This window comes from Canis lupus, chromosome 19 (genome assembly GCF_011100685.1).
Source record: "Canis lupus familiaris isolate Mischka breed German Shepherd chromosome 19, alternate assembly UU_Cfam_GSD_1.0, whole genome shotgun sequence".
Classification (NCBI taxonomy): domain Eukaryota; kingdom Metazoa; phylum Chordata; class Mammalia; order Carnivora; family Canidae; genus Canis; species Canis lupus.
This window is the reverse complement of record NC_049240.1, coordinates 28,195,101-28,213,621: the sequence shown is the minus strand read 5'-3', so window position 1 is coordinate 28,213,621 and position 18,521 is coordinate 28,195,101. Positions and strand designations below refer to the sequence as shown.

Genomic DNA, 18,521 nt, shown 5'->3' with positions numbered 1-18,521 from the left:
TTTATGGTTTTAGAGTCTCCTGATTTATGTGCTGTTTTTGAAAGAATTAGTAGAGAAATTACACTCACATCTAATCAGTTCAGCCCAGAAATGACACACATTATATCCCTTACATTCCATTGGCTAAAAGTCAGTCATATGTCCACACTGTTCAAAAAGCTGAAAAATATCTAGCCTTCTGATCAATCAACCAAAAATAGCAACAACAAGAAAAAACACACAGATAAATAAACTAATGATTTGGACAAAAATACAGTAATTCTCTGTCAAAAGTAATAATTCATTCTCATTTGGGGGGCCATTTGTAAAAAAGAAAAAAAGAAAAATTCTAAAAGAAAGTAAGAATAAAAAAAGACAAAAGTTCTGAGAGGAGGCAGTGAAGAAATATCAGCTGGAAATTAGAGGGAATGTGGAACAGATATAAAATATGGCCACTTTAGATTTTTCAACTCTTCTTTATAATTTCTCTTTTCTTCACTCTTTTTTTTTAAAAAAAGATTTTATTTATTTACTCATAGAGACACACAGAGAGAGAGAGAGAGAGAGAGAGGCAGAGACACAGGCAGAGGGAGAAGCAGGCTCCATGCAGGGAGCCCGATGTGGGACTTGATCACAGTTCTTCAGGATCACACCCCGGACTTCAGGCAGCGCTAAACCACTGCACCACCAGGGCCGCCCTTCTTGACTCTTTTAAACAGTTCCTTTCTTTTTTGTGATTTTCTCACTTAATTCCCACTCATGTCCTCTTCTCAAACCCTGTGTTTTCTGTTTTTATTAGTTTATTTTACTTTTTAATTATTATTTTTTTAAATTTATTCATGAAAGATACGGAGAGAGAGGCAGAGACATAGGCAGAGGGAGAAGCAGGCTCCCTGCAAGGATCCTGGGATCACGACCTGAACCAAAAGCAGATGCTCAATCGCTGAGCCACCCAGGTACTCCTCTGTTTTTATTTTTAACTCTATCTTGACTGTCTTATCTCACCTTTTACTCCTACAGCCACTCACCCTTTGTAAAAATGGTCCTTGCACGTAACTTCATGGATCCTCTGAGGCAAAAGAAAAACACCTCTGTTGATTAATTCAGCTAAACAACTTTTATAGTTAAAATTCCAAGTCAGGAAGAAGAACAGGTTGCAGTTGAGGACAGCCCCTACGAATGTCCATTGCCTGCCTTTGAAGGCATCATAAGTTGTGCCTAAAACATGAACTTTAATATAAACTCAGAAGCATTCTGTCCCTTCTTCCTTTCAAATAGAACAACACTATCTCATTCCAAAAATGTGTCAGCTACCTATAAACTGAGAAATGGAAACTGAACAGTATGAGACAAAAAGAAACCTTTGATTCTATGTGTACATAAAAAATAATCAAAAACATCACAAGTATGAGCACACTGTGGTATATAAGCATTTTTATCCAGAATAAGCTATCTGATAAGGAAGCAGTAGAAACTTGTTTGAAGTGAAAGAATTACTTTTTCCCCTCCCTATGAATTGCACTGTATGCAAATACAGCAAATGAAAAAGAAGAATGACTTTTGATTTTCCTGGTTCAAGTTGATGTATTACTTTAGTAATTCATCCGTAGCTATCCCTCCTTTCTATTGTCAGTCATTTTGTAGTCATCTTAAATCTATAAACCTAAATAAATTTAGGCTAGATTGCTCAGAAAGTGATGTGTATATGTATATGTGTGTGTGTTCTTGACAGATCTCAATAATTTTTTACACAATTTGTTGACTTGATTTCTAATATATATCTGCACAAGCAGGGGAAAATGTTAAGTAGAATTCAATTTGAGATTATACTTGATAAACTGTGAGAATCCCTATTGAGCTCAACTGTTTAGATTATCAGACATGATCCAGAACACTCATTTCATTTTCTAGATGATAAAATTAAGATAAAGATACTCAATGCATCAGAGGTAAGTAACATGTATGCTCCAAATAAATTTTGTTTGGTGTCTATGATAGGTTGGTACAAGAATCCTTACTCTGATTATAGATTGTATTTTTTCCTCAAATAGATTTTCCTGCATAGTATCTAAAAAGTAAAATACAAGGATCACAGCTCTTTTCATTTAACCGAAATACACTTAAGTTTAGTAAAGCAGAACAAAAATACATAAAGCTGTTTTTAAGCCAATTTAATTATTGTATTCCTATATGTTACAGAGTGCAGTTTAGTTAAAACCTTCTTTTCTGTTGTTTAATCTCAAAACATATTTACCTGTTTCTGAGTATAAAATGAATAGAGAATCATTATACAAATTACCAAGAAATACAGAAAGAGGAGACAAAGTATTCTTACTCCCACTATCTGACATGTTAATATTCTGTAGGAGGTCTGATTGCTGTTGGTATATAATATTCCACATTTTGAAATAAAAGATATAATTTATAGAATAGGGATTATAGTTCATGGAATAAAATGCACTATAAACCCAAAATGGAGCCTCAGATTATAAGAATATAAATTTATGCTGGTGTCCAAAATAGGTCATGAGATGAACTTTCTTTCCATTACTGTAAGAACAGCTGTAATGCCTTCATATTTACATAAAAATTTACTTGTGAAGTTGTTAATCTATTATTAGTTATCAGTGCATTAAATACTACATAATTTAATTATTTAAATCAAAATATCACTGTAACTTCACTTGTACTCACTATTTAAAGATCTAAAATGATGGGACAGTTGGGTGGCTCAGGGGGTGAATGTTTGCCTTCGGCTCAGGGCATGGTCCCAGAGTCCCCGATCGAGTCTCACATTGGGCTCCCTTGGGAAGAGCCTGCTTCTCCCTCTACCTATCTCTCTGCCTCTCTCTGTATATCTTCATAAATAAATAAAATCTTTAAAAATAAATAAATAAATATACTTTATTGAAATAAATAGATTTTAAGCATAGTAAGGATTTTTGTACTGTATCAGAAAATCATTTGTGTGTATGTGTGTAATTTTTCAGCACACTTTCTAGGTATCCTGCCTCCTTTGTTCCCATATTTTTGTAGCATTATTGCTATTACAAGGCTACCATATTCATACAGTGTTTCAATTTTGATGAAAATATCGCATACAAATCCCTCGCTAGGTGCGAGGATCTATTTTTTTGAACTCCACATTAATTTATTTAACCTTCCCAATAATTAGGAAACTCATGTACTGAGAGGTAAAAAGAATTGGCACAGGTCACAAAGCTGGTAAATGGAAGACAGAGACCTGGCTGTTCAGCTCCAGATCTCTGCTACAAATCTGACTACAATCTATAATGTACAGTCTCTCTCACGCTAATGTAAAATGTCACAGATATTTATCTTTCTACCTGTGGCATAGATGTATATTACATATTACATACGTATGGCATATATATGTGTGTGCACACACATACCTACAGATAGATGGATGTTAGATAGCTAACTAGATAGATGATAGATAGATAAGTAGATAGGTAGACAATAGATATTTCAAATACTCTGACATATATTCTCACCATTTAAAACTCACAATCCTTCCTCAAATAGGGGAGGTAAGTATATGAGTTTGTATTTTATCCAGGTCATTGCACATTTTCCATTCACTTAGTTAACACATCAACTGTCCCTTCCCCAGGCCAAAATGTTGGGAATCATCTGAAACTTCTCTTGTCCTTTTGTGACCCTCATTCAATAACCCTTCAACAAATCCTGTCACTTTTTGTCCAACTAATGGTATTATCTGTGACCTTTATGGTCTATCATCTCTCTCTCTTAGATTATTGGAAAAGCCTCCCAACTGGTCTTCCTCCTCTATCCTTGCCAACCTTCAAAGTGTTGTCAACACAACATCCAGTGTAATACCATCCACACAGAAGTCAAACCCAGTCATTTTTTTAGCATTTTTAAGCATTGCTTAAACACCTTTGGTGCCATTTATAGTAAAATGGCATCAGTATGCCTTACAAGGTTCTATGCATTCTGGCTTCCAGCTACTTCTCCAACTTCATCTACTCTCTTCTCCCCATGCTTTCACCCTGCCACAGCCATACTGTCCTCCTCGCTTGCATCAGAACATGTCAGCAAGGCCTTTGTCTTTGCCATTCCTTCAGACTGGAATCTTTTTCCTAAGTTATGTGAATATTCCACTCATGCCCTCACTTGGTTCAGGCACCCATTCAAACGCTATCTACTTAATCAGTCTGTCTCTTCTGCTGTCTCCCTTATAAACTCTCAATATCAAACTTATTACCAAATTTTGAAACTTTAGGTTTTCTTTAAAGTTATTGCCACCCAACATTCTATAGACTTTATTTATTTTTTTTCTTTATTTTGTTTCCTTTCCATTATGAACATGTTCTCCATGGCTACAAAGGTTTGTATCAGTTTCTTTCACTTCTACATCTCTGTCAATGAGATCGGACCTAGTAGGTACTTTAAATAAGTTAACACTTATTGAGTTAACTTAAGACTCCTGAAAGCCATGTAACTCAGATAAGAGCATACAATTAAGTATAATTCACATTTACAAGTGGAAAAATTAGGCTCTAAACGTCAACTCTTCTACATTTACACTTTTATTTATAACATATTTAAGTAAAGCCTCAGCTTTTCATCACTGTTTTAACACACCAAAATTTATAAATGTATTGTCATATGTCTAAATTATTATTTTTTTCACTTTAAAAACAATATGGAGGTGAAATTCATGTCATAAAATCCAGCATTTTAAAAAAGTTTATTTATTTATTTGACAGAGACTGAGCGAGCACAAGCAGGGAGAGTGGCAGGTAGAGGGAAAGGGAGAAGCAGACTCCCCATTAAGCAGGGAGCCCAATTTGATTGGGACCCTGGGATCATGACCTGAGCCAAAAGCAGATACTCAACTGACTGAGCCACCCAGGTGCCCCAAAGTTCAGCTTTTTTAAGTGGACACTTCATGAAATTTAGAATATTCTCAATATTGTACAACAGCCACCTGTAGCTAATTCCGAAATATTTCCATCACTCGAAAGTAACATTCCCTACCCATAAACAGTTCCTGTCTATTACTCCTTTCTCTGAGCCTTGGCAACCACTAATTTGCATTCTGTCTCTATGGGACTTACCTATTTTGGATATTTCCTATAAATAGAACTATACAAAATGTGACCTTTTGTTTCTGGCTCTTTCACTATAATGTTTCAGAAGTATATCAAAACTATAGCATATATCGATCTTCATTTTGATTATGAAATAATATTCATTTTATGTATATAACATAATTTCTTTATCCATTCATTCATTGATGGGCTTTGGGGCATTTTCTACCTTTTAACTATTGTGTATAGCGCTGATACAAACAAATGTGTACATATACTTGTTTAAAAACCTGTTTCAACTTTGGGTGGTATGTACTTAGGAGTGTACTTAAGCGGTCATAGGGTACTTTTATGTTGAACTTTTTAAAGAACTGCCAAACTGTTATCCACAGCAGCTGAACAAATTTTATTCTATTTCTCCACATGCTCATGAATACTTGTTATTTTCCATTTTTTAAATTTGTAACCATCTTAGTGAGTGTGAAAGGTGGTTTTTGTGTTTCCCTGATGACTAATGATGTTGAGCCTCTTTCCATGTGCTTGTTGGCCATTTTTATATCTTCTTTGGAGAAATGTCTTTGAATAGAATGTTTTTTGCATTATTTTGGATTTGAATATTCTTTCCATTTTCACTTGGGTTTTTTGTCTTTCATTGAATTGTCCAATACCTGGTCTGCAAATATTTTCAACCATTTGGTATGGTGTCTTACTTTCTTGATAATTTCATTCGATGTACAAAAGTTTTTAATATTGATGAGGTCCAAATTATCCATTTTTTTTCTTTTGTTGTTCCCACTGCCAAATCTAAGTTTATAAACATCATGTATTTTCTTGTGAGACTTTTTTTTTTTTTTTTAGTTTAGCTCTATATTTAAGTTGTTTATCTACACGGAGTTATTTTTGTATGTGATATAAGGTAAGGATTTAACTTCATTCTTTTGCAGGTGGGTATCTGGTTGTCCATGTACCGTTTGTTTAGGAGACTATCCTTTGCTGTCTTGGAATCCTCATTGAAAATGAATTGTCCATAGATGCATGGCTTTATTTCTGAACTCTCAATTCTAGTCCAGAATTGGTGTATATGTCTATCTGAATAATAACACCCACTGTTTTGATTACCCTAGCTTGGTAGCAAATTTTGAAATTGTAATGTGTGAGTCTTCAATTTTGTTCTTTTTCAGGATTGTTTTGGATATTTGGGACATTTTAAAATTCATATGAATTTTGGGGATCCCTGGGTGTCTCAGCAGTTTGGTGCCTTCCTTTGGCCCAGGGCGCTATCCTGGAGTTCCGGGACCAAGTCCCGTGTCGGGCTCCCAGCATAGAGCCTGCTTCTCCCTCTGCCTGTGTTTCTGCCTCTCTCTCTCTCTCTCTCTCATAAATAAATAAATAAATATTTTTTAAAAAATTAAAAAATAAAATTAATATGAATTCAAGGATTGGCTTTTCATTTCTGCAAAAAAAACCCGAAGGCCATTGTAATTTTGGTAGAAATTGTATTAAGTCTGTACATTGATTAACATATTAACAATGTTAAGTCTTCCAATCCATGAATACAAGATTTTATTTGAGTATTACTTAATTTCATTCAGCAATTTTTTGTAGTTTTCAGTGAGCAAGTCTATCATTTATTTATTATAGTTAAATATATTCCTTGGAATTTTTCTTATTTTTTTAAGATTTTATTTATTTATTTGAGAGAGAGAGAGAGAGAGAGAGAGAGTGAGAGCATGAGTGGAGGAGGGGCAGAGGGAGAGGGAGACACAGGCTCCCTGATGAATAGAGAGCCCAACACAGGGCTCAATCTCAGGACCCTGAGATCATGACCCCTTTAAGCAGATTTTTAATTGACTGAGCCACACAGGTACCTCACTATTTTATGTTACTGTAAATGGAATTGCCTTCTTAATCTCCTTTTCAGATTGTTCATTTTAAGTATAGAAACTCAAATGATTTTTGCATGTGAATCTAGTACCTTGCAAATCTGCTGACTTTTGTAAATTTATTGTTTGTTTGTTTGTTTTACCATTTAGTTTGTTTTAATGTTTCTTCACAAATGGTAGAAAATACTAAAGTACAGACAAGGAATAATCATGATGTTGTAGCCAACATTATAACATTTTCTGGTTTAAAAAATAAATCTGGTAGTCAATGCAGCTCTGCGGGGTCTCTGCATCTTGTAGGGCCGGTCTCTGCGCTCCTGACAGTCCTCGCCTTTATCCATTTTTCCAGGTCCTCCACACCCGCCTCTTCTTCCTCTCATCTGTTCCATCAAAGGTCCAGGGAGCCCACCAGGACCGCCTTGTCTTCCTCCTCCAAAGCCATCTCAGTCCATACCCCAGCCACCGCGGAAGCCCCCTCTGTGTCCACCGTGGCCACCTCTGACATCCCACCGGGACCACTGTGGTCCATGAGGCCACCTCTTCCTCCCCGCATGCCACCAGGGCCGCCTCTGCCACGGTCACTGCCTGGGGGCAGGAAGGGTGGTGGAAGGAAGCCTTCAGGCTTCGGGGCCTAACACTGGCTGCATTCTGTTCTCCAGGTTAAGTTCTGGTTTCCACCCCGGATTGGGGCACTGCCAGTCCCCAGCTCGGTGCTGGACGTTTCCTCCTCTGGGTGGGTTTCCTGGGGAACCCCAGGGTCCTCTTGGGGGAAAGCCACCTCTGTCTCCTCCATGGCCTCCTATGTGACCCATGGGGCCCCCAGGACCTCCTGCGTCCCCTGGACCTCCACGGAGTGGCAGTGGCATCCCTCTGCCCTCACAGGGAGGCATACCACCCCACATGCTGTTCATTGGAGGTTTCTTTCGAGCAAGAGAAGCCTTAAGTTTGCTTCCTTGAAAATCTTTCCCATAAAACCACTCCACAGGAGCCTTGGCAGTTGGTGGGTCTTCTTTATTTTATTTTATTTTATTTTATTTTATTTTATTTTATTTTATTATTTTATTTTATTTTATTTTATTTTATTTTATATTTTATTTTATTTTATTTATTTTATTTTATTATTTTATTTTATTATTTTATTTTATTTATTTATTTTTATTTTATTATTTTATTTTTGGTGGGTCTTCATAGGACACTGTGGCTTCACCTTTGGGCTTTCCTGTTTCTTGAAGCCACCTCGCTCTCCAGTGCTGCCCATTCCACAGGGCCCTCCTGCCCACCCACCTCTGCTCGTGCCTCCATGATCAAAATCCCCCTCTTCCCTTGCCCAGGTTATCAGGGCTACTCATACTCTGGTTCTCTCCTGGTCTGGAAAATCATCCAGTCTCCTTCCCATAAACACCCATGCTACTGGGGTGGTCCTGTCAGAATGAAATCTGCTGCCTGCTCTGTTGGCTATATTGACTTGGAGCCTGGTTGTAGGATCCAGTTTGGAGGGGATAGCTCGTGGGCAGCTGCTGTCCATAGCTGCTTTGTTGACCGTAGCTACTCTGTTGTCCATTGCTACTCGGCTGCCCATAGGTGTTCTGCTGAGAGTAATTGCTCTGATCATACATAGTCGGCTATGTAGAGAAGTAAATCGTAGGAGGATAATATGGTGGTGCTGTGACTGGCTGCATGGGGTAGCTCCCAGGTGCCTGGGGATAACTGTAGTTACTCTGTCCATATCCTAGGCTGGGCTGGTTGTAATCCCCTGTGCTAGATTAAGGTTGACTAGTCTCAGTGGGTTTGTTACCATCCTGTGGTCTTGCAGGTGCAGTGGCTGCTGGCTGCTGCCCATAGGCTGAGTAAGCAGGCTGAGTGCCATATGCAGACTGAGCTGCATAGGAAGCCTGTGTAGTAGTGACTGTAGCAGTGGTGGCATCATAAGCACCAGTGCCGTACCCTCGGACAGGCTGAATATATGCCTGGGGTATAGTTGGAGTAGTATAACCAGTGGGAGGCTGTCCATAGAAGTTGCATTGGCAGTCTGCCCATAGGTCGCAGTGGTCTGAGCCTGGGTATAGCTGACACCAGTGGGCTGTCCATAGGTTCCATAACTTTGCTGCCCATATGCCTGGGTGGTCTGTGCATATCCTTGAGTTGGTTGGGCAGTGTATGCACTGTAGCCTTGCTGGTCTGCAGCTTGGCTGTAGGTACTGTGATCCATGGATGCCACTTTCTCTCCTTCCAATGTCCTCTCAATGTCCTCTCAATGTCCCTCTCGCTTTCCCCTGTAAATTTATTTTGGATTTTCTATATCGAGCATCATGATATCTATGAATAGAAATAGTTTTGTCTTCATTTCCATTTCAAATGCCTTTATTCTTTTTCATGTCTAATCACTATGGTTAAAACTGCCAGTAAAATAATGAATATCATTGTGGAAGTAAGCATTCTTGTCTTGTTTTTAATCTTGGAATTAGTTCAGTTTTTTACCATAGAGTATGATTTTAGCTGTGGATTTTTCATAAATGAACTTAATGATGTTGGTAAGGTTCTCTTCTGTTACTAATTTAGTATTTTTATCAAAATAGAGTTTTGAATTTTTTCAAATACTTTGGTTCTATTGAAATGGTCACGTGTCTTTTTGTTGTTTTTTTTGTTTGACTAATGTATATCACTTTGATTGATTTTCTCATATTAAATCAGACTTCTATAGTGGTATAAATAGCTGCTATTTTTGATTTGATACTATTTTGTAATTGCATCTGTAATTATTTAGTATAAAGATAACGCTGATTTCATTGAACGAGGTAGGGAGTGTTCTTTCCTCTCATATTTTTAAAAAGATTTTGAAAAGAATGGATGTTAACTCTTTAAGTTATTAGTAGAATTCACCAGTGAAGACATATGGACCTGAGTTTTAGTTTTTTGAAACTTTGTTGTTTTGATTTTTTTTCTGATTCCATCACTTCACTTGTTATAGTTTTAAGATTTTTTATTTCTTTTTATTTAATTTTTGTAATTTTTGTGTTTCTAAGAATATTCCCATTCCATAAGCTTATTTGATCTGTTAACATAGAGTTGTTCATAGTGTTCTCCCAGATTTTTTTTTTTTCTTGTAAAGTCAGTAGTAACATCTCCACTTTTATTTCTGATTTTAATTATCATGTCTTCTCTCATTGTCTGGTAGTCATCCTAAAGCCTTGTCAACTTTGTTGATCTTCTCAGAGTCAAATTTTTGTCTTATTTATTCTCTTTTTTGGCTTTTAAATTTCTATTTCATTAATGTCTGCTCTGATCTTTATTATTATCTTCCTTTTGTTACCTTTTAGTTTACTCTTCTTTTTCTAGTTCCTAAGATTTAGTCTCATTATTGATTTAATATTTCTTCCTAAGTGTAGGTCTTTACTGCTCTAAATTTCATTCTGATACTGCTTTCACTGTATAAGTTTTAATATGTTATGTTTTCATTTTCATTCCTCTCTAAGAATTGTTTAATTTACCATGTATTTGACCAATTGGGTAAGAATGTATTATTTAAATTCTACAATTTTGTGAATTTTCCAGTTTTATTTCTTGTTTCGTACCCCCCTAGGTTTATTACATTGTTGTTGGAAAAGATACTTTGTATGATTTTACTGTTCTTAAATTTATTGACATTTATTTTGTTGCCTAACACCTGGTCTATCCTGGAGAATTTCCTGTCACTAAAGTAGAATGTGCTACTGTTGTTTGGTAGAGTGTTCTGTTTATGTCTTGGTGTATATTGTTGTTTATATCCATTCTTATTTAACTCAATTTCAGTGTAGATATTGTACTCATTGAAAGTAGAGAAGTGTGGGGCAAATGCCACAAAATATTTTCTAGTGTTTTTAAGTTGCTTTTTCTTGATTTAACATTTGCTTATTGGCTATAAAGTTTTGGTTATTTTCCAGAGTTTTGACATTTACTTCTATCAATTTTGCTTGTTTTTGATGTTTCTGTGGAAGAATGGGCATTGGGAGCTACTTATTACATCATTTTTCTAATGTCACTTTCTAAACTGTTTTTAAATCATTCTTTTAAAATGATTATCATTTTAAAAATCATTTTAAAATAATGATGATTTTAAAAGAATCACATATCCTCTGGAAAATGTGCTTTAAGATTTCAATGTGGCAGTAGGGCTTTCCACATATCTGCATCATTATTTTATAAATAACTGCATATAGGTATATTGATATATAGATATAATTTTTAAAGATATTTTACATAAAAAACAGGAGCCACCAAATTATAATCCACCAAATTCACCATGATGATTTTTAATGCTCACTGCATCTGTTTATTTTCATAACAGAGGCAGTTTGCTTTATGTGAGAACAGATGTATGTGTGATTATTTGCACTGAAACACCCAAACATTGGAGTAAAGCAGCAATTTACAATAGCTGCCTGGGACTTCTCTTAAGTAAACAATTAGTGAACAATGAAGAACTTATTTCCTCTTATATCTTTACGGTCCGAGAAACAGACAAACTTGGTGGTGTGAAAACACATGCAGATAAATTGACATCCACATAAACACACATCACACTATTTTGAATTTTCTGAAACTGGAAAACTTCTGCTCTCTTATTAGAAACTCCCCTGTAGATTAAAATTTACCCAGAAGTTGGTTTTGTCTTGGCATCCCCTTGACTTTTTGATATTCATTTCAATTATTTATTTAATAATCTATTAATTTTTTTTATTTTTTATTTTTTTATTATTTTTTTTTACTGGTGTTCAATTTACTAAAATACAGAATAACACCCAGTGCCCGTCACCCATTCACTCCCACCCCCCGCCCTCCTCCCCTTCTACCACCCCTAGTTCGTTTCCCAGAGTTAGCAGTCTTTACGTTCTGTCTCCCTTTCTGATATTTCCCACACATTTCTTCTCCCTTCCCTTATTTTCCCTTTCACTATTATTTATATTCCCCAAATGAATGAGAACATATAATGTTTGTCCTTCTCCGACTGACTTACTTCACTCAGCATAATACCCTCCAGTTCCATCCACGTGGAAGCAAATGGTGGGTATTTGTCATTTCTAATAGCTGAGTAATATTCCATTGTATACATAAACCACATCTTCTTTATCCATTCATCTTTCGTTGGACACCGAGGCTCCTTCCACAGTTTGGCTATCGTGGCCATTGCTGCTAGAAACATCGGGGTGCAGGTGTCCTGGCGTTTCATTGCATTTGTATCTTTGGGGTAAATCCCCAACAGTGCAATTGCTGGGTTGTAGGGCAGGTATATTTTTAACTGTTTGAGGAACCTCCACACAGTTTTCCAGAGTGGCTGCACCAGTTCACATTCCCACCAACAGTGTAAGAGGGTTCCCTTTTCTCCGCATCCTCTCCAACATTTGTTGTTTCCTGCCTTGTTAATTTTCCCCATTCTCACTGGTGTGAGGTGGTATCTCATTGTAGTTTTCATTTGTATTTCCCTGATGGCAAGTGATGCAGAGCATTTTCTCATATGCATGTTGGCCATGTCTATGTCTTCCTCTGTGAGATTTCTGTTCATGTCTTTTGCCCATTTCATGATTGGATTGTTTGTTTCTTTGGTGTTGAGTTTAAGAAGTTCTTTATAGATCTTGGAAACTAGCCCTTTATCTGATACATCATTTGCAAATATCTTCTCCCATTCTGTAGGTTGTCTTTGAGTTTTGTTGACTGTATCCTTTGCTGTGCAAAAGCTTCTTATCTTGATGAAGTCCCAATAGTTCATTTTTGCTTTTGTTTCTTTTGCCTTCGTGGATGTATCTTGCAAGAAGTTACTATGGCCGAGTTCAAAGAGGGTGTTGCCGGTGTTCTTCTCTAGGATTTTGATGGAATCTTGTCTCACATTTAGATCTTTCATCCATTTTGAGTTTATCTTTGTGTATGGTGAAAGAGAGTGGTCGAGTTTCATCTTCTGCATGTGGATGTCCAATTTTCCCAGCACCATTTATTGAAGAGACTTTCTTCCAATGGATAGCCTTTCCTCCTTTATCGAATATTAGTTGCCCATAAAGTTCAGGGTCCACTTCTGGATTCTCTATTCTGTTCCACTGATCTATGCGTCTGTGTTTGTGCCAGTACCACACTGTCTTGATGACCACAGCTTTGTAGTACAACCTGAAATCTGGCATTGTGATGCCCCCAGATATGGTTTTCTTTTTTAAAATTCCCCTGGCTATTCGGGGTCTTTTCTGATTCCACACAAATCTTAAAATAATTTGTTCTAACTCTCTGAAGAAAGTCCATGGTATTTTGATAGGGATTGCATTAAACGTGTATATTGCCCTGGGTAACATTGACATTTTCACAATATTAACTCTGCCAATCCATGAGCATGGAATATTTTTCCATCTCTTTGTGTCTTCCTCAATTTCTTTCAGAAGTGTTCTATAGTTTTGAGGGTATAGATCCTTTACCTCTTTGGTTACGTTTATTCCTAGGTATCTTATGCTTTTGGGTGCAATTGTAAATGGGACTGACTCCTTAATTTCTCTTTCTTCAGTCTCATTGTTAGTGTATAGAAATGCCACTGACTTCTGGGCATTGATTTTGTATCCTGCCACGCTACCGAATTGCTGTATGAGTTCTAGCAATCTTGGGGTGGAGACTTTTGGGTTTTCTATGTAGAGTATCATGTCATCGGCAAAGAGGGAGAGTTTGACTTCTTCTTTGCCAATTTGAATGCCTTTAATGTCTTTTTGTTGTCTGATTGCTGAGGCTAGGACTTCCAGTACTATGTTGAACAGCAGTGGTGAGAGTGGACATCCCTGTCTTGTTCCTGATCTTAGGGGAAAGGCTCCTAGTGCTTCCCCATTGAGAATGATATTTGCTGTGGGCTTTTCATAGATGGCTTTTAAGATGTCGAGGAATGTTCCCTCTATCCCTACACTCTGAAGAGTTTTGATCAGGAATGGATGCTGTATTTTGTCAAATGCTTTCTCTGCATCCAATGAGAGGATCATATGGTTCTTGGTTTTTCTCTTGCTGATATGATGAATCACATTGATTGTTTTACGGGTGTTGAACCAGCCTTGTGTCCCAGGGATAAATCCTACTTGGTCATGGTGAATAATTTTCTTAATGTACTGTTGGATCCTATTGGCCAGTATCTTGTTGAGAATTTTTGCATCCATGTTCATCAGGGATATTGGTCTGTAATTATCCTTTTTGGCGGGGTCTTTGTCTGGCTTTGGAATTAAGGTGATGCTGGCTTCATAGAACGAATTTGGAAGTACTCCATCTCTTTCTATCTTTTCAAACAGCTTTAGGAGAATAGGTATGGTTTCTTCTTTAAACGTTTGATAAAATTCCCCTGGGAAGCCATCTGGCCCTGGACTCTTGTGTCTTGGGAGGTTTTTGATGACTGCTTCAATTTCCTCCCTGGTTATTGGCCTGTTCAGGTTTTCTATTTCTTCCTGTTCCAGTTTTGGTAGTTTGTGGCTTTCCAGGAATGCGTCCATTTCTTCTAGATTGCCTAATTTATTGGCGTATAGCTGTTCATAATATGTTTTTAAAATCGTTTGTATTTCCTTGGTGTTGGTAGTGATCTCTCCTTTCTCATTCATGATTTTATTAATTTGAGTCTTCTCTCTCTTCTTTTTAATAAGGCTGGCTAATGGTTTATCTATCTTATTAATTCTTTCAAAGAACCAACTCCTGGTTCTGTTGATCTGTTCCACAGTTCTTCTGGTCTTGATTTCGTTGAGTTCTGCTCGAATCTTTATTAACTCCCTTCTTCTCTTGGCTGTAGGATCTATTTGCTGTTTTTTCTCCAGCTCCTTTATGTGTAAGGTTAGCTTTTGTATTTGAGTTCTTTCCAGTTTTTGAATGGATGCTTGTATTGCGATGTATTTCCCCCTTAGGACTGCTTTTGCTGCATCCCAAAGATTTTGAACGGTTGTATCTTCATTCTCATTAGTTTCCATGAATCTTTTTAATTCTTCCTTAATTTCCTGGTTGACCCTTTTATCTTTTAGCAGGATGGTCCTTAACCTCCACGTGTTTGAGGTCCTTCCAAACTTCTTGTTGTGATTTAGTTCTAATTTCAAGGCATTATGGTCCGAGAATATGCAGGGGACAATCCCAATCTTTTGGTATCGGTTCAGACCCGATTTGTGACCCAATATGTGGTCTATTCTGGAGAAAGTTCCATGTACACTTGAGAAGAATGTGTATTCAGTTGAGTTTGGATGTAAAGTTCTGTAGATATCTGTGAAATCCATCTGGTCCAGTGTATCATTTAAAGCTCTCGTTTCTTTGGAGATGTTGTGCTTAGAAGACCTATCGAGTATAGAAAGAGCTAGATTGAAGTCACCAAGTATAAGTGTATTATTATCTAAGTATTTCTTCACTTTGGTTAATAATTGATTTATATATTTGGCAGCTCCCACATTCGGAGCATATATATTGAGGATTGTTAAGTCCTCTTGTTGAATAGATCCTTTAAGTATGATATAGTGTCCCTCTTCATCTCTCACTACAGTCTTTGGGGTAAATTTTAGTTTATCTGATATAAGGATGGCTACCCCTGCTTTCTTTTGAGGACCATTCGAATGGTAAATGGTTCTCCAACCTTTTATTTTCAGGCTGTAGGTTCCTTCTGTCTAAAATGAGTCTCTTGTAGACAGCAAATAGATGGGTCCTGCTTTTTTATCCAGTCTGAAACCCTGCGCCTTTTGATGGGGTCATTAAGCCTGTTCACATTCAGAGTTACTATTGAGAGATATGAGTTTAGTATCATCATGATATCTATTCAGTCCTTGTTTTTGTGGACTATTCCACTGAACTTCTTCTTAAAGGGGAATTTTAAGAGTCCCCCTTAAAATTTCTTGCAGAGCTGGTTTGGAGGTCAGATATTCTTTTAGTTGCTGCCTGTCTTGGAAGCTCTTTATCTCTCCTTCCATTTTGAATGAGAGCCTTGCTGGATAAAGTATTCTTGGTTGCATGTTCTTCTCACTTAGGACCCTGAATATATCCTGCCAGCCCTTTCTGGCCTGCCAGGTCTCTGTGGAGAGGTCTGCTGTTACCCTAATACTCCTCCCCATAAAAGTCAGGGATTTCTTGTCTCTTGCTGCTTTAAGGATCTTCTCCTTATCTTTGGAATTTGCAAGCTTCACAATTAAATGTCGAGGTGTTGAACGGTTTTTATTGATTTTAGGGGGGGATCTCTCTATTTCCTGGATCTGAATGCCTGTTTCCCTTCCCAGATTAGGAAAGTTTTCAGCTAGAATTTGTTCAAATACATATTCTGGCCCTCTGTCCCTTTCGGCGCCCTCGGGAACCCCAATTAAACGTAGGTTTTTCTTCCTCAGGCTGTCGTTTATTTCCCTTAATCTATCTTCATGGTCTTTTAATTGTTTGTCTCTTTTTTCCTCAGTTTCCCTCTTTGCTATCAACTTGTCTTCTATGTCACTCACTCGTTCTTCCACCTCATTAACCCTCGTCGTTAGGACTTCTAGTTTGGATTGCATCTCATTCAATTGATTTTTAATTTCTGCCTGATTAGGTCTAAATTCTGCAGTCATGAAGTCTCTTGAGTCCTTTATGCTTTTTTCTGGAGCCACCAGTAGCTGTATAATAGTGCTTCTGAATTGGCTTTCTGACATTGAATTGTAATCCAGATTTTGTAACTCTGTGGGAGAGAGGACTGTTTCTGATTCTTTCTTTTGAGGTGAGGTTTTCCTTCTAGTCATTTTGCTCAGTGCAGAGTGGCCAAAAGCAAATTGTATTGGGAAAAAGAGAAAAAGAGAGGAGAGAAAGAAGGAAAGAAAAGAGAAAGAGAAAAAAAAAAAGGGAAGAAAAAGAGAAAAAAAACGAAAAAAAAAAAAAGAAGAAAAAGAGAAAGAAAAAGAAAGGAGAAAAAAAGAGGGTGGGGGAAGGAAACAAATCAAAAAGCAAAACAAAACAAAAACAAAAACAAAACAAAAAAAAAAAGAACCACCGGGGAGTATCTTCTGAATCTGTGTTTTTTAAGTCCCTTGGCTTCTCCTGGAAGTTGTCAGTCCAGCTGATCTTCTGGGGGAGGGGCCTGTTGTGCTGATTTTCAGGTGTTAGCAGTTGGGGGAGCTGCTGTGCCCCTGCCTGGTGCAGGGCTCAGTGGGGGTTGTTTACCCCGTGAGGCCGCAGGAGGAACAGCCCCAGTGGCGGGGCAGCTCTGGAAACCTGGATTCAGCTCCGGCAGGAACTCCGTCTGCAGGGCCTGGAGGCTCCGGGCGGGGCCGCTGATCTGCTCAGCTGGGGCAGGAGCGTCCTCGCTGTCCTGGGCCCTCCCGGCCTCTGCCTGTCCCGGGGGAGGCGGGATCCTGGGCTGTGTCCCGGCGCCCTGTGCTCCGGAGCCTGCGCTGGTGGATTCGCGCTCCAGCCCCGCAGCCCCCTCCGCGGAGCCGCCGCCCGAGCCCCTCCGAGCTGCTCCTGGAACCGCGCAGCCCCCTCCGCACGGAGCCTCTTCCTCTGCCCGAGCCCCTCCGAGCTGCTCCCGCCCCGCAGCCCCCTCCGCGGAGCCGCCCCCGAGCTCCCCCGAGCTGCTCCGGGTCCCGCCGTGCGCGCTGCAGCCCTTAGGGAGCTCGGCGCACTCTCCTGGGCACGCAGTTGCTCTGTTACTGTCCCCGGGAGCCCGAGGGCATCCCCGCCCTCCTGGGTCCTGCTCCACCTCCCTGCGAGCCCCTTTCCGTCCGGTAAGGTTGGTGCAGCTCCTGCTCCTCCGGGACGGGGCTCTCCTGTCCTGGGGACACTCGCCCCGGCCTCAGCCCGGCTCCTCGCGGGGCCCCTCCCCCTTGGAGGCCTTTGTTCCTTTATTTCTTTTTCCTCGTCTTCCTACCTTGATAGAAGCACGAACTCTTCTCACTGTAGCATTCCAGCTGGTCTCTCTTTAAATCTCAGGCCGAATTCATAGATTTTTCAGGATAATTTGAAGGTTTTCTAGGTAGTTTGGTGGAGACAGGTGATTTGGGGACCCTACTCTTACGCCATCTTCAAGTGAGGTTCAATTAATTTTTGATTAAAAAAAAAAAGCAGGGGAATTAGAAGGAAAAGGGTCATGTGAAAACCATTCATTCATGATCTAGTAAATCTTTGTCAGATTAATCTCTATATAGTTACCATTACCTTGCTGACAATTGGGACAATTACTCATGAACAATTCCTCTAATTGAGATGTTACTCTTTCAATACCTTTATCCATTTTTGGCAAATTAAAGATCCATGCATTTATAATATCCTTCTTCAAGTTATTTATTTTATCTTAAGTACATAGATTCTGTCAGCAAGCAGACCTTTTGGTGCCTTACAGCAATCCTCTTACACTCATTGTGTTCATCAAAATCAGGTTCTCATAGGAAACTTTTGATACCTCTTCCTCTATCAAACCCTAATTCACTTTTTGATGATGATCTTCCTCCCTCCACTGAGACACTTGAACCATCATAAGAGAACATTCCTTTCATCCATCCTGCACAAGCCAACTGATACATATTCTGCCTTTGTTCCCATTGCTATGCATGTGCCTTTCTGAGCCTAACTCAGTTTCTTTTAAGTTTTTATTTTAATTCTAGTTAATTAACATACAATG

General features: G+C 38.5%; 1 pseudogene; it reads right to left on the bottom strand.

Moving 5' to 3' along the window:
- Positions 1-7,185: 7,185 nt before the first annotated feature.
- Positions 7,186-17,923, bottom strand: LOC100684149 (annotated as a pseudogene).
- Positions 17,924-18,521: the final 598 nt, after the last annotated feature.